The sequence below is a fragment of the Raphanus sativus genome, unplaced genomic scaffold, assembly GCF_000801105.2.
Source record: "Raphanus sativus cultivar WK10039 unplaced genomic scaffold, ASM80110v3 Scaffold2961, whole genome shotgun sequence".
Classification (NCBI taxonomy): Eukaryota; Viridiplantae; Streptophyta; class Magnoliopsida; order Brassicales; family Brassicaceae; genus Raphanus; species Raphanus sativus.
The window spans coordinates 1-12,986 of NW_026618268.1; the positions used below are offsets into that span (position 1 = coordinate 1).

The 12,986-nt window shown below is 44.1% G+C and overlaps 1 non-coding gene across 1 annotated transcript; it reads left to right on the forward strand.

Moving 5' to 3' along the window:
- The first annotated feature begins 10,780 nt into the window (after positions 1-10,780).
- LOC130506175 (small nucleolar RNA R71) lies at positions 10,781-10,887 on the forward strand. Its single transcript, XR_008941919.1, has one exon. It is a non-coding gene; the product is annotated as a small nucleolar RNA R71 (small nucleolar RNA).
- Positions 10,888-12,986: the final 2,099 nt, after the last annotated feature.

Sequence of the window (12,986 nt, forward strand, 5' to 3'; positions counted from 1 at the left end):
CATCAGGAAGCTGAGACTTGACCAGAATAAGAAGGGAAGAAGGAAAAGGTAGCTGGACGAGTAATCCGGAAGCTGGACATGGTCCGGAAGGAGTTCCATCAGCTCGGTGAAGCTGGTGAGGAGCTCAAACAGTCTTGGGCAGCTCACAGGAGCTGGAGAGGAAGCTCACTCAGCTCAGGCAACTGTCACTCAGCTCAACTCAGCTGGACGGAGTGATGGAGCCTTGGCCGGTAAATGCGGACCGTGAATGATGGTCACGGACCGGATGCTGAGCAAGGATGACCGATGGGTCTAGCTTGCATGGGCAAGTGAGCTGAGCTTGTGGGCAATTAGCTGAGCTTAAGATCGATGAGAAGGAAGGAAGGAAGGGGCGGTTACATGCGGTTGGACGGTTTGGGACGGTTTTGGGGCGAAAAGGTGTCCGTTGGCCATTTGGCCAATCACAGCGTCCGGACGGTTCCAATCTTCTTCCCTATAAATAAACCCCTCCATTATCGACATTTCTCATCAGAAAGACAAGGGGAAACTCTGCCCAAATCTCTACAGAATCAAAGAGAGAAAAGAGAAACAAGACCGCAAAGGCAGTCCGTGTGGTACCAAGGGGATTCCGGTGAGTTCTAAGCCGTGGGCAAGTGACCCGTGATCGAGAATGGATACCAGAGGAAAGGAGAAGGCAACCGAGAAGAGTGTGGGGGCTTCCGAACACACGCCTAAGGTACTGGATGCAAACCAAGTACAAACCGCCGGTAATCATCCATCCGGATGGTTCGGCCGTTTGATCCATGAGTGGATGGTTGCATCTATTGTTCTTATTTTGTCATTACATCTCTTCTCTAATATATTCTGAAGTTATTTATGAGTATAAACTCACGATCACGCCACCAAGGCTCGGTTAGATCAGAGTAATCTCTCCATGGCCTTGGTTGAGCATGTGTGAACCGATCTCATGCTTCCAGTGGGAGTTATTGGGATTTGGCGATTGATATCTCTTAGTGGGGATTTATAATGAATTATCAAAGTGATAGAATAATTTTATATGATTGATTTCGAGATGGTACCATGAAACCGGTCAGGTGGTTCACGGCCAAGATCAATATGATCAAGGCCGGTTCTGGGGAATCCGCTTGGACCATTCTCTTAATCATGATTTATCATGAATTATCATGTGTTAATATGAGTTTTTGAATGAGTAAATCAATGGGTCACAAATCGGCCAGAATATGGACTAAGTGTCCAAACCATGCTTAGGTTGTATATTGCTAGGATATCGGTTATGATTCTTATGCAGATGTGTTGTGGGTTTTGATTTCAGGTCCTGACAGGGATCGTGGTAAGGCTAAGGAGCCATGAAGACCTTGGCCGTGTGGGATGTGTGATGTAGTCTTATTGTAAACATTTGGATTTAACATAGCCTATTGTGCAACTTGTGTGGATTGAATACTTTGTATGGATCTCATTTGACTTATCTATATAAGTAATGTTTGCCTTAGGCTTCCGCATTGATTTTATACTTGCATGAACCTCAAATGATTGAAAAATGACTAAGTAAAGATTGGACCATAACCGGCTGAATTACACTTAGATGTTTAGGTAAGGCCGCGGACTGGTTGGATCCTGGGATCCAGGTTTGGGTCTTACAAGTTGGTATCAGAGCATGCTTGATTCTAGGCTGTGGTTAGGGCAGGTCATCACACATCCGGCTGGGTCTCATGGCAGGTTTTGGGTTCTGGTTAACATAATATTGCTTGAGGTTTGCAAATAAAAATGTTAATCTAACCTTTTGCCTTGTGTTTGTCTTTGATGTCCTAAGGGAACTAAGAAGAGGTCTCGGAAGACTAAGGATGGGACAGGGGCGTCCGCAGCTGGAGATGCCTCAGCGCCTAATCCATCAGTGTTGCTGTCAGTTCCACCTACTGGTCAGACCAGTGAGGCCATCCTGACTGAAACTCAAGTGAACCAGACTGAGGTTCAGCTGGGTGGAGAGAATAGGCAGTTGGACGAGACCGGGCAACCACTAAATGCGCCTGGAAACCAGCTAGGAGCAGGAAGTGGGCAGCAAGAGAATGATCAGGAAGGTGAAGCTGAGTCCTCAGAGACTGGTAACCGGGCTAATCCAAACATCCAAGGAGATGGGAGGATTGGACCGGAGGAACCAATGGCTGAACCAACCATGAAGCAGATACTTGATGCAATCAAGTTAATGGGAAGTCAGATGCTGGCTATGACCCAAGTGTTCACACCAGTTGTGAATTCGTCTATGGGTCAAACTACTCAAGCGCCAATGGTAGCTCCTGGTGTTGGTGTGACTGGTGGATATGTGGCGCCTCTTGCTGAGGTTATTGAGTTAGATCCACCAGTTGGAACAACCAAGAAGGTTGATTATCTGAAGGTGCTTGAGCATATCACCCGTTTGGGAACCAAACACTTTGCTGGAAGTGCTGATCCCATGGAGGCAGATGAGTGGAGGGACCGACTGGCTAGGAACTTCAGGTCTACAAGGTGCCCTGAGGAGTACCAAAGAGACATAGCAGTGCACTTCCTGGAGGGAGATGCACACAACTGGTGGCTGTCCTTAGACAAGCGCACCAATGGTTCCATTGTGAAGTTCTCTGACTTTGAGGTTGAGTTCAACCACAAGTACTTTCCAGCAGAAGCATGGGACCGTTTGGAAGCTAAGTTCTTGGACTTGGTCCAGGGCAAACGGTCAGTAAGGGAGTACGAGGAAGAGTTCAACCGGCTCAGGAGATATGTGGGTAAGGAACTTGAGGATGAAAAGGTTCAGGTCCGCAGGTTCATAAGGGGCTTGAGACCTGAGCTTAAGACTTATTGCTCAGTCCGTACCTTCAACACAGTCTCTGAGTTGGTGGAAAGGATGGCAATGCTGGAAACCAATCTAGCGGAGGAGAACAAGCACAAGCTCAAGAGTGTGGTGGTGTCTTCCGGTCAGAGTGGTGACAAGAAGAGAAAGAGGGATGCGGCTGAAGGGGGTAAAACCTCAAGTGGTAGGCCAGAGTGTCCCAAGTGTGGCAAACATCATGGAGGAGAGTGCTGGAAGGCAATGGGAGCATGTACCCGTTGTGGCAAGATGGATCACTCAGCTCGGGATTGTCCTGGTCCGGATAGGAACCGTGGGCAAGGCTCGACCAGTGAGGCCAGAACTTGTCACCAATGTGGTAAGAAAGGCCATTTCCGTGTGGATTGTCCCCAGTTGCAGACTGGACAAGGCAAGGGCCGTACGGAGAGCAACCGGCCAGACAACAAACAAGGCCAAACTTCAGCACCTCGTGTCTATGAGCTTTCAAGGGATGCGGATGAGTCCGGACCCTTCAAGGCGATCACTGGTATAATTCTAAAACCCATTCTTCTTAAATTTTTAAATTTATTAGAATGGCATGGTATGGAATCTAGGATGGACTAGATACTTAGTTAAGGTCTTATGTAGGGACCTTATGTATTGGTGGTGTGGAAACACATGTATTATTTGATACTGGAGCTACACATAGTTTTGTGAGTCCAGATATGATTGGAAAAGGTATGTTCCAAATGGGAACTAGGGATGATCTTGGCTTGGTGAGTGCAGCCGGTGGGCAAATGATGCACCCACTAGGTCTAGTCAAAGACATCCCAGTAATGATCCATAGTAAGGCAATGCCGGTGGATCTGATTGTGGTCCGCCTTAAGAATCACGAGGTGATCCTAGGTATGGACTGGCTTGGCAAGAATCGGGCCACCTTAGACTGTCATCGAGGAAGGGTGCAGTTTGAGAGTGGGTGTGGACCCCCGATCAAGTACCAAGGTATTAATCCGGCCTCTGGATGCTTAGTGTTATCAGCAGTCCGTGCGGCAAGGATGCTGGTACAAGGTTGTGAGGCTTATATAGCCACAATCACCACTAAGGAGGTCGTAGGGGATGGTGGCCCGGACGGGATACCGCTGGTCAGTGAGTTTGATGATGTGTTTAGGTCACTACAGGGCATTCCCCCTGATAGGTCTGACCCATTCATAATAGAACTGGAACCAGGGACGGCCCCAATGTCAAAGAGCCCATACCGCATGGCTCCAGCTGAGATGGCTGAGCTAAAGAAACAACTTGAAGAGTTGTTGGAAAAGGGGTTCATACGCCCAAGTGTATCACCCTGGGGTGCACCAGTCCTCTTTGTCAAAAAGAAGGATGGTAGCTTCAGGTTGTGCATAGACTATAGGGGGTTGAATAGGGTGACTATAAAGAATAAGTACCCATTGCCCCGGATTGATGAGTTGCTAGATCAACTAAAGGGAGCCAAATGGTTCTCCAAGATTGATTTGGCATCTGGTTATCATCAAATCCCCATTGCATCAGAAGATGTAAGGAAGACAGCTTTCCGGACTAGGTATGGCCACTATGAGTTTGTGGTTATGCCATTCGGATTGACTAATGCACCAGCAGCCTTCATGAAGATGATGAATGGAATTTTCAGGGAGTACTTAGATGAATTTGTAATCATCTTCATTGATGATATACTAGTTTACTCTAAGACCCGGGAAGACCATGAGAGGCATCTCAGGTTGGTGTTGGAAAGGTTGAGAGAACAACAATTGTTTGCCAAGCTAAGCAAGTGTAGCTTTTGGCAGAAGAGCATTGGCTTCCTAGGACATGTGGTGTCTGAGGAAGGAGTGTCTGTTGATCCGGAGAAGATCAAGTGTATACAAGAGTGGCCAAGGCCAAAGAATGCTACAGAAGTAAGAAGCTTCTTGGGTTTGGCCGGATACTACAGGAAGTATGTCAAAGGGTTTGCAAGTGTGGCACAACCGATGACACAACTTACCGGAAAAGATGTCAAGTTCATTTGGTCAGAGGCTTGTGAAAAGAGCTTTGAAGCCTTGAAGAACATGCTGACCAGTGCACCAGTTTTGGTGTTACCTGAGGAGGACCAACCATATGTGGTGTACACGGATGCATCCATTACTGGATTAGGCTGTGTACTTACACAGCATGGGAAGGTCATAGCATATGCCTCTAGGCAACTCAGGAAGCATGAGGGCAACTACCCAACACACGACCTGGAGATGGCAGCAGTGGTGTTTGCCTTAAAGATATGGAGATCATATTTATATGGTGCCAAAGTTCAGATTCTCACAGACCACAAGAGCCTGAAGTACATTTTCACTCAACCTGAGTTGAATTTGAGACAAAGGCGGTGGATGGAGTTTGTGGCCGACTATGATTTGGACATTGCCTATCATCCAGGCAAGGCCAATCTAGTGGCAGATGCCTTAAGCAGGCGTAGGGCTGAGGTATCAGCTGAGAAAGAAGCAGAGATCCTGGAAGGGATGGTCCGGTCACTACATCTAGACACCATGGCAAGTGAGGATGAGCCTTTGGGTTTAGAGGCTGTGAACCAGGCCGATCTACTTACCAGAATACAACAAGCACAAAGCTTGGATGAGAACTTGCAAAAGGTTGCAAAGAATGACAAGACTGAGTATCAAGTCACAAGTAATGGTACCATTTTGGTACATGGGAGGGTTAGTGTACCTGGTGACCGGGGACTAAAGGAAGAGATTATGAGTCAAGCTCATAAGTCTAAGTTCTCAGTACACCCGGGACTAAACAAGATGTACAAAGACATCAAAAGGTATTACCATTGGATCAGAATGAAGGCTGACATTGCTGAGTGGGTGATGTTAGGAGTTTTGAGGCTCCTAAGTCAAATGATAGTATAGTGGAAGTAAGTTTGTCGAACCAGTTCTGAGGGATTCAAATGCAGAGAGAATGCAAGTATTTGCCTAATGTAAGTGCAATCAGTGAATTGGATGGTTTTTAAACTAAAACTAGAATGCAAGTAACAGAAATGATACTTTTAAGCTATTAGAAAGGAGAACTCATGGGTATAGGGATTTCAGACTTTGGGTGATCAAGTTTCAAACTAAGGAATGTAAATGATGAATCAAACTATCAACCTTAAGCCTAGACACAATTCTAAGCAAGCTCTATGTCTAGATGAATGCTCATTTGCTAACATGTCTCAAACATCAAATGTCTTTGGTTGAATAACATGCAAGCAATCATTACTAACAAGTCTATTAGCTATCTTAGCATCTTTAACAACAAATCTCTTTGGCAAAGTACACTAAAAGCCTAGGAGAGTTGACTCAGGCATTTCATCAAACACCTGTCGGGTGAGAAATGCCTAGAGATCACCCTTTGAGTGGCCTACTCAAATGATGCATTAAGATCACTCTACTATGCAAGGAACAAGTATGATCTATACCTAAAACATCCTAGAACTAGCCTAATCACCCTTAATCACCCTAACCCATGAATCCAAAAGGTGATTACTCACTAATCTCCATGATTCCTCTTAAACCCATGATGGATTTCAGATGAATCATATAGAGAAATAGAAGAGAAATCACAAGAACAATCACAAATCAAGCCAAAAAGAAATCTTTTTCTTGAGAGAGTTTTTGTTCTTCAATAGATCAAAGATAATCTGCCAAAAGGTGGCTACAACATCCTTAAACATTAGGTTTTTCAGAGTAAAAACGTGCATAAGAAATTGCAAAAAGGTCCTTGAAAAATCATAAAATCGTGTAGCAAAAGGGGCTGGAGCGACCTTGGGGGGTCGCTCTGAGAGGTCGCTCCAGCCTCCTTTTTGTGTCTCCGGGCGATGAAAACGCGAGCTACTTAGGTGGGTCGCTCTGGTTGGTCGCTCTGGTTGGGAGCTACCTTAGGGGGTCGCTCCGGAAGGTCACTCTGCGGTTCTCGACCATGATGGATATGCCTCTAGTAAATTGATCGTAACTTCTCTATTACATCTCCAAATGACTTGAAACCACTTCCATTAGAAAGCTAACTCAATTTCCTGTGTCTCCACAAAATCTTAGCAAAAGAAGATTTCTCTAAGGCCTCCATCCATGCTCATCTTTCACCTCCTTTTTGATCACATTGCTTCCAAATGTCTCCAAGAACTCCATGTGGTGTTCCAATACCTGATAGAGACATATGTATGCCAAATGCAACCTAAACATGTAAATCCTAATCTATATGATGCAAATGCTTATGAATGAATAGCTAAAACAATGCAAATATGCAAGATATCAACTCCCCCACACTAGTCCTTTACTTGTCCACAAGTAAACTTTCAAGAACCAAGGAGAAAAAGTTTGAAAATGGGGACTCACAACCAAAAGAAACTCTTCTTAGTTCTCAACCTAACAACCTTGCATAATCATACCAAATAGCAAGAGCAAAGATTTTATCCATCTCTAACTTCTCTAAGCCTATCTCAGCTCCTTTGATCTCTACACTCATTAACCATGCATCTACAAACCACAAATCCACATCTCTCTAACATTTATGAAGCAAACTCAATAGACATCTCACAAATGGTCAACTGGTCCAAGTCATTTGGTTTGGTAAGACAAAGGCTTTAATGCAAGTGAAATCAGAGGTTCAAAATGATCTTTTATGGTGGTTTACTCTCAAAACAAAGTAGCTTTGACATTACACATAATATATCTAAGAAAGGGATCAACTCATGCATACAATGCTCAATCTCCATTGTTCTATCTTTCCCAAACACACAAGATATTCAATTATTCCTCAATGTCAAACCCAACTCACATCTCTCACCAAAAGATCCAAAGAACATTTTTCACATCAGACTCTTTCTTTTTGAAATCAATAAGAGATTTTCACAATTTTAAAACAAATCTGAGCTCCTAACAACTTTGCTAGCCCCCTTTTTATTCTCTTTTTTCTTTTTTTTTCTTTTTTTTTCTTTTTTTTTTTTATATTTGGGGGCCAAGACTTTTCACAATAAGAGCTAGATACTTCTCCACTTATCCCAAAAAGACTAATCATTTAAGCACAAAGAGTCAAACCTTTCATATTCCCAAATCACAATCACAACACTCACCCCCTTCCTATAGCTAGACAATAGAGTGACTAATCTAGCAAGAATGGAGACTAAGCATTGTCGTTCCCAATACTCTCAACATTATGCACATGTAAAGCTTTCCAAAGAGGCCTCACTCAACAAATAATGATGGTTTAAAAATGAGGTATGGGTTTTGGGAGTGGAGTACCACTTGAGTTTGTCAAAAAGATTGGTAAAACAGATGGGACAACTCAAGTGTGTATATCCATGACTTAGTACACAAGAGACCATATGCAAGAGACATTAAAACAGGAGCTTGCTTCAAAGAGAGAGTATCAACAGTCAAATGAGTTTCAAGAGGAGCATTCAAGGCGCGAAGTTTACAAGCTTTCTAAAGGGTGCTCAAGCTACTTGTCATGATTACAAAGGTCAACAAATTCAGTACTTAGCATGAGCTCTTTACAAGGTTGAAATCCCCCTAATGCATGAATGCAACCTATATGCTTCTAGACTCAATCCTAAAAATGCAAATGATGCAACTAAATGATTCTTTTTGTGTTTTTCAATTTTTTTTTTATGCAAATAAGAATGTAATATGCAATGCATGAGACTCAAAATCATGGAAACAAACATGATCAAATACTTGGTACCTCCCCCACACTTAAATCACACAGTCTCTGTGTGAGTGAGGTACCCAATGGAAATGTGAAATACAAAGAAAAGATGGGAGAAGGGAAGTTTCCAGTTACCTGAGACGGGAGCGAGGTGGAAGGGTCGCTGTGGCAGGTCGCTCCCAGCTGGAGCGACCTTATGACGTCGCTACGGACACCTCGCTCCATGGTCAGTTTCGCTCCGGAGGACACGAGCGACCTCTGGGGGTCGCTGTGGGCAAGTCGATCCCAGCTGGAGCGACTTCTCTCCCTCGCTCCATGACCTCGCTCTGATGTCCGAGTTTCTGCTCCACACCTGCAAACAACTTCATTTTCCCATTGTTCTATGCAATAGAATGATAATGCAAATACTAATGCAATATATACAAGGATACTCATGGGACTTCCTCCCAAGTGAGCTTGTTTTAAGTCTCTAGCTTGACTTTGCCTCCTTTGGATCAGGCTGGAATAGGTGCAGAGAGTGGAGTTGACACTCCATCTTCCTCAGGTGGTAGCTCATCAAAGTGATCATCAGCAGGAGGAGGATTCATCTCTTCAATGGTGAAGGCTTGTCCACATACAGTGGGGTTCCTCATCTTCTCCTTGATGTCAAAGTGGAGGATGTTCTCCTTGCCCAAATGGAGGTCAATCTTCCCTTCTTTCACATTCACAATAGCTCCTGCTGTAGCTAAGAATGGCCTTCCAAGAATCAATGGGTCTTGAGCCTCCTCACCCATTTCAAGCACCACAAAATCTGTAGGTATCTCATACCTTCCAATCTTCACAGGGAGGTTCTCTAGAATGCCCACAGGGTACTTCACTGAACGATCAGCCAACACCAGAGAGAGTCTACACTTCTTGTATTGAGTGAATCCAAGCTTCTTTGCCACAGACAAAGGCATCAAGCTGACACTAGCTCCCAAATCGCAGAGACATTTCTCAAATACCATAGGTCCAAGAGCACAAGGTAGTGTGAAGCATCCTGGATCCTCTAGCTTCTCTGGAGCATCAAGCCTCTGAATGATGGCATTGCACTCATGACTCAGAACCATCATGCCCTCCATCTCCTTCTTCTTAGCAGCTACAACATCTTTCAGGAGTTTGCTGTATTGAGGAATCAGCATGAAAGCATCAATGATGGGCATTGTAACCTGAGCTTCACTCATCTGCTTCTCAAACAAAGCCTTGTACTTCTGTAGCAGCTGCTTCTTGAATCTACCAGGGAATGGAAGCTTTGGTTCATAGGGAGGGGGGACAGGAGAGCTCTCACTTGCTGGAGCAGCAGATTCACCATCTTTTGTTGTTTTCTTCTCTTCTCCAACCTTTCCTTTACCCTTGGCTTTCACAATCTTCTCCAAGATCTCAGCATCTGTCTTCTCATCAACAATGACCACTTCATCATCTAGGTTGATGGCCACCTCCTCACCTTGTTTCTCAGCATCCTTGGTGAGGGTTACAGGAGTCAACTGCTTACCACTCCTAAGTGTGACAGCTTTTGCTTCCTTGGGGTTTTGATCTGACTTTCCAGGTAGAGATCCTTGCTGGCGGTTCTGGTGGGAGCTCATGGAAGCAAACTGATTCTCCAAATTCTTGACAGAAGAAGCAAGGTGGGAGAATTTGTTGTTGAGCTCATTGTAGCTCCCATCAATCTTGGAGTGAAGGTTCTTCAGCTCATAGCCCACATGCTTCTCACTTCTAGTCTGAGACTCCAAGATCTGTTTCAGTAAGGCATCAGTGCTGCTCTGTTGAGGGGCAGAGGAGCTAGGAGAGGAGTTTTGCTGAGGCTGATAGTTGCTCTGCTGGTTGTTTCGAGGCTGATAACCACTCTGCTGGTTGTTTGAATAGGGCTTCTGTTGGTAGTTGTTGTACTGAAAGTTGGGTTCCTTCTTGTACCAGCTACCATTACTGTTGATGAAACACAATTCTTCTTGCCCTTCCAAACCATCAACCTCATTGACAGTAGGAGGTATCTCCTGGCTTGGGTTGCCAACAAAGTTCACCTGCGCTTGTGTGGCCTTATCAGCAATGAGTTTGTCAATCTTCTCCTGAAGAGCCTTTATCTCATTCCTTGTTTGATTGTCATCACCTCTGCTGCTTCTGTCATGGTCTCCACTGTAGACTGCATCACTCTTAACCATGTTGTCAACCAGAGCCTCTGCCTCTTCCTCAGTTCTCCCCAAAAAGAACCCATTGCTAGCTGTATCCAGTCTGGCTCTGTACTTAGGAAGAGCACCTCTGTAGAATGTGCTCAGCAAGCTCTCCTTAGAGAATCCATGGTGTGGGCACTGAGCTTGGTAACCATTGAATCTCTCCCAAGCTTCACTGAATCCTTCCAAGTTCTTCTGTTGGAAGCTGGAGATCTCATTCCTCAACTTAGCAGTTCTTGAAGTAGAGAAGAATTTCTCCAAGAATGCCCTTTTGCAGTCTTCCCAAGTGGTGATGGAGTCACTTGGTAGAGACTTCTCCCACTGACGTGCCTTATCCCCCAAAGAGAAAGGGAATAGCTTGAGCTTTAAGGCATCCTCTGACACACCATTAGTCTTTGACATACCACAGTAGCTGTCAAACTTATCCAAGTGATCAAATGGGTCCTCCACAGCCAGACCATGATACTTGTTGTTCTCTATGCAGTTTAGCAGTCCTGACTTGATCTCAAAGTTGTTAGCAGCCACAGCTGGTGCTCGAATTCCAAGTCTAGGACCATGGATGTTGGGGCGGTCATAAGTGCCAATGGGGCGAGCTGGTCGCTGTTGAGGTCCATTGGGGTTCTGAGGATTTTGTTGTTCTTCCATTGCAGCTTCCAGTGGCTGCAGTTGAGCCTGTTGCTCTTCTTGTCTTCTCTTTCTAGTACACTCTCTCTCTAAAGCTCTGATGTCTGTGGCTCTTGGAACAAGGTTTGATGTACCCTTGCTCCTCAAGTTCATACACCTGAAAATCACAAAGAGTGAAGAAGAGAATCAGTAACTTACAAAAATAAAAATGACTTAGTCTCAAGCAAATGACTAAATCTCAATGTTCAAATCAAACTCAGAATTTGGCAACGGCGCCAATTTGATGTTAGGAGTTTTGAGGCTCCTAAGTCAAATGATAGTATAGTGGAAGTAAGTTGTCGAACCAGTTCTGAGGGATTCAAATGCAGAGAGAATGCAAGTATTTGCCTAATCTAAGTGCAATCAGTGAATTGGATGGTTTTTAAACTAAAACTAGAATGCAAGTAACAGAAATGATACTTTTAAGCTATTGGAAAGGAGAACTCATGGGTATAGGGATTTCAGACCTTGGGTGATCAAGTTTCGAACTAAGGATGACAAATGAATCAATCAAACTATTAACCTTAAGCCTAGACACAATTCTAAGCAAGCTCTATGTCTAGATGAATGCTCATTTGCTAACATGTCTCAAACATCAAATGTCTTTGGTTGAATAACATGCAAGCAATCATTACTAACAAGTCTATTAGCTATCTTAGCATCTTTAACAACAAATCTCTTTGGCAAAGTACACTAAAAGCCTAGGAGAGTTGACTCAGGCATTTCATCAAACACCTTTTGGGTGGGAAATGCCTAGAGATCACCCTTTGAGTGGCCTACTCAAATGATGCATTAAGATCACTCTACTAGCAAGGAACAAGTATGATCTACACCTAAAACATCCTAGAACTAGCCTAATCACCCTTAATCACCCTAACCCATGAATCCAAAAGGTGATTACTCACTAATCCCATGATTCCTCTTAAACCCATGATGGATTTCAGATGAATCATATAGAGAATAGAAGAGAAATCACAAGAACAATCACAATCAAGCCAAAAAGAAACTTTTCTTGAGAGAGTTTTTGTTCTTCAATAGATCAAAGATAATCTGCCAAAAGGTGGCTACAACATCCTTAAACATTAGGTTTTTCAGAGTAAAAACGTGCATAAGAAATTGCAAAAAGGTCCTTGAAAAATCATAAAATCGTGTAGCAAAAGGGCTGGAGCGACCTTGGGGGGTCGCTCTGAGAGGTCGCTCCAGCCTCCATTTTTGTGTCTCCGGGCGATGAAAACGCGAGCTACTTAGGTGGGTCGCTCTGGTTGGTCGCTCTGGTTGGGAGCGACCTTGGGGGGTCGCTCCGGAAGGTCACTCTGCGGTTCTCGACCAGGATGGATATGCCTCTAGTAAATTGATCGTAACTTCTTCATTACATCTCCAAATGACTTGAAACCACTTCCATTAGAAAGCTAACTCAATTTCCTGTGTCTCCACAAAATCTTAGCAACAGAAGATTTCTCTAAGGCCTCCATCCATGCTCATCTTTCACCTCCTTTTTGATCACATTGCTTCCAAATGTCTCCAAGAACTCCATGTGGTGTTCCAATACCTGATAGAGACATATGTATGCCAAATGCAACCTAAACATGCCTAAATCCTAATCTATATGATGCAAATGCTTATGAATGAATAGCTAAAACAATGCAAATATGCAAGATATCAAA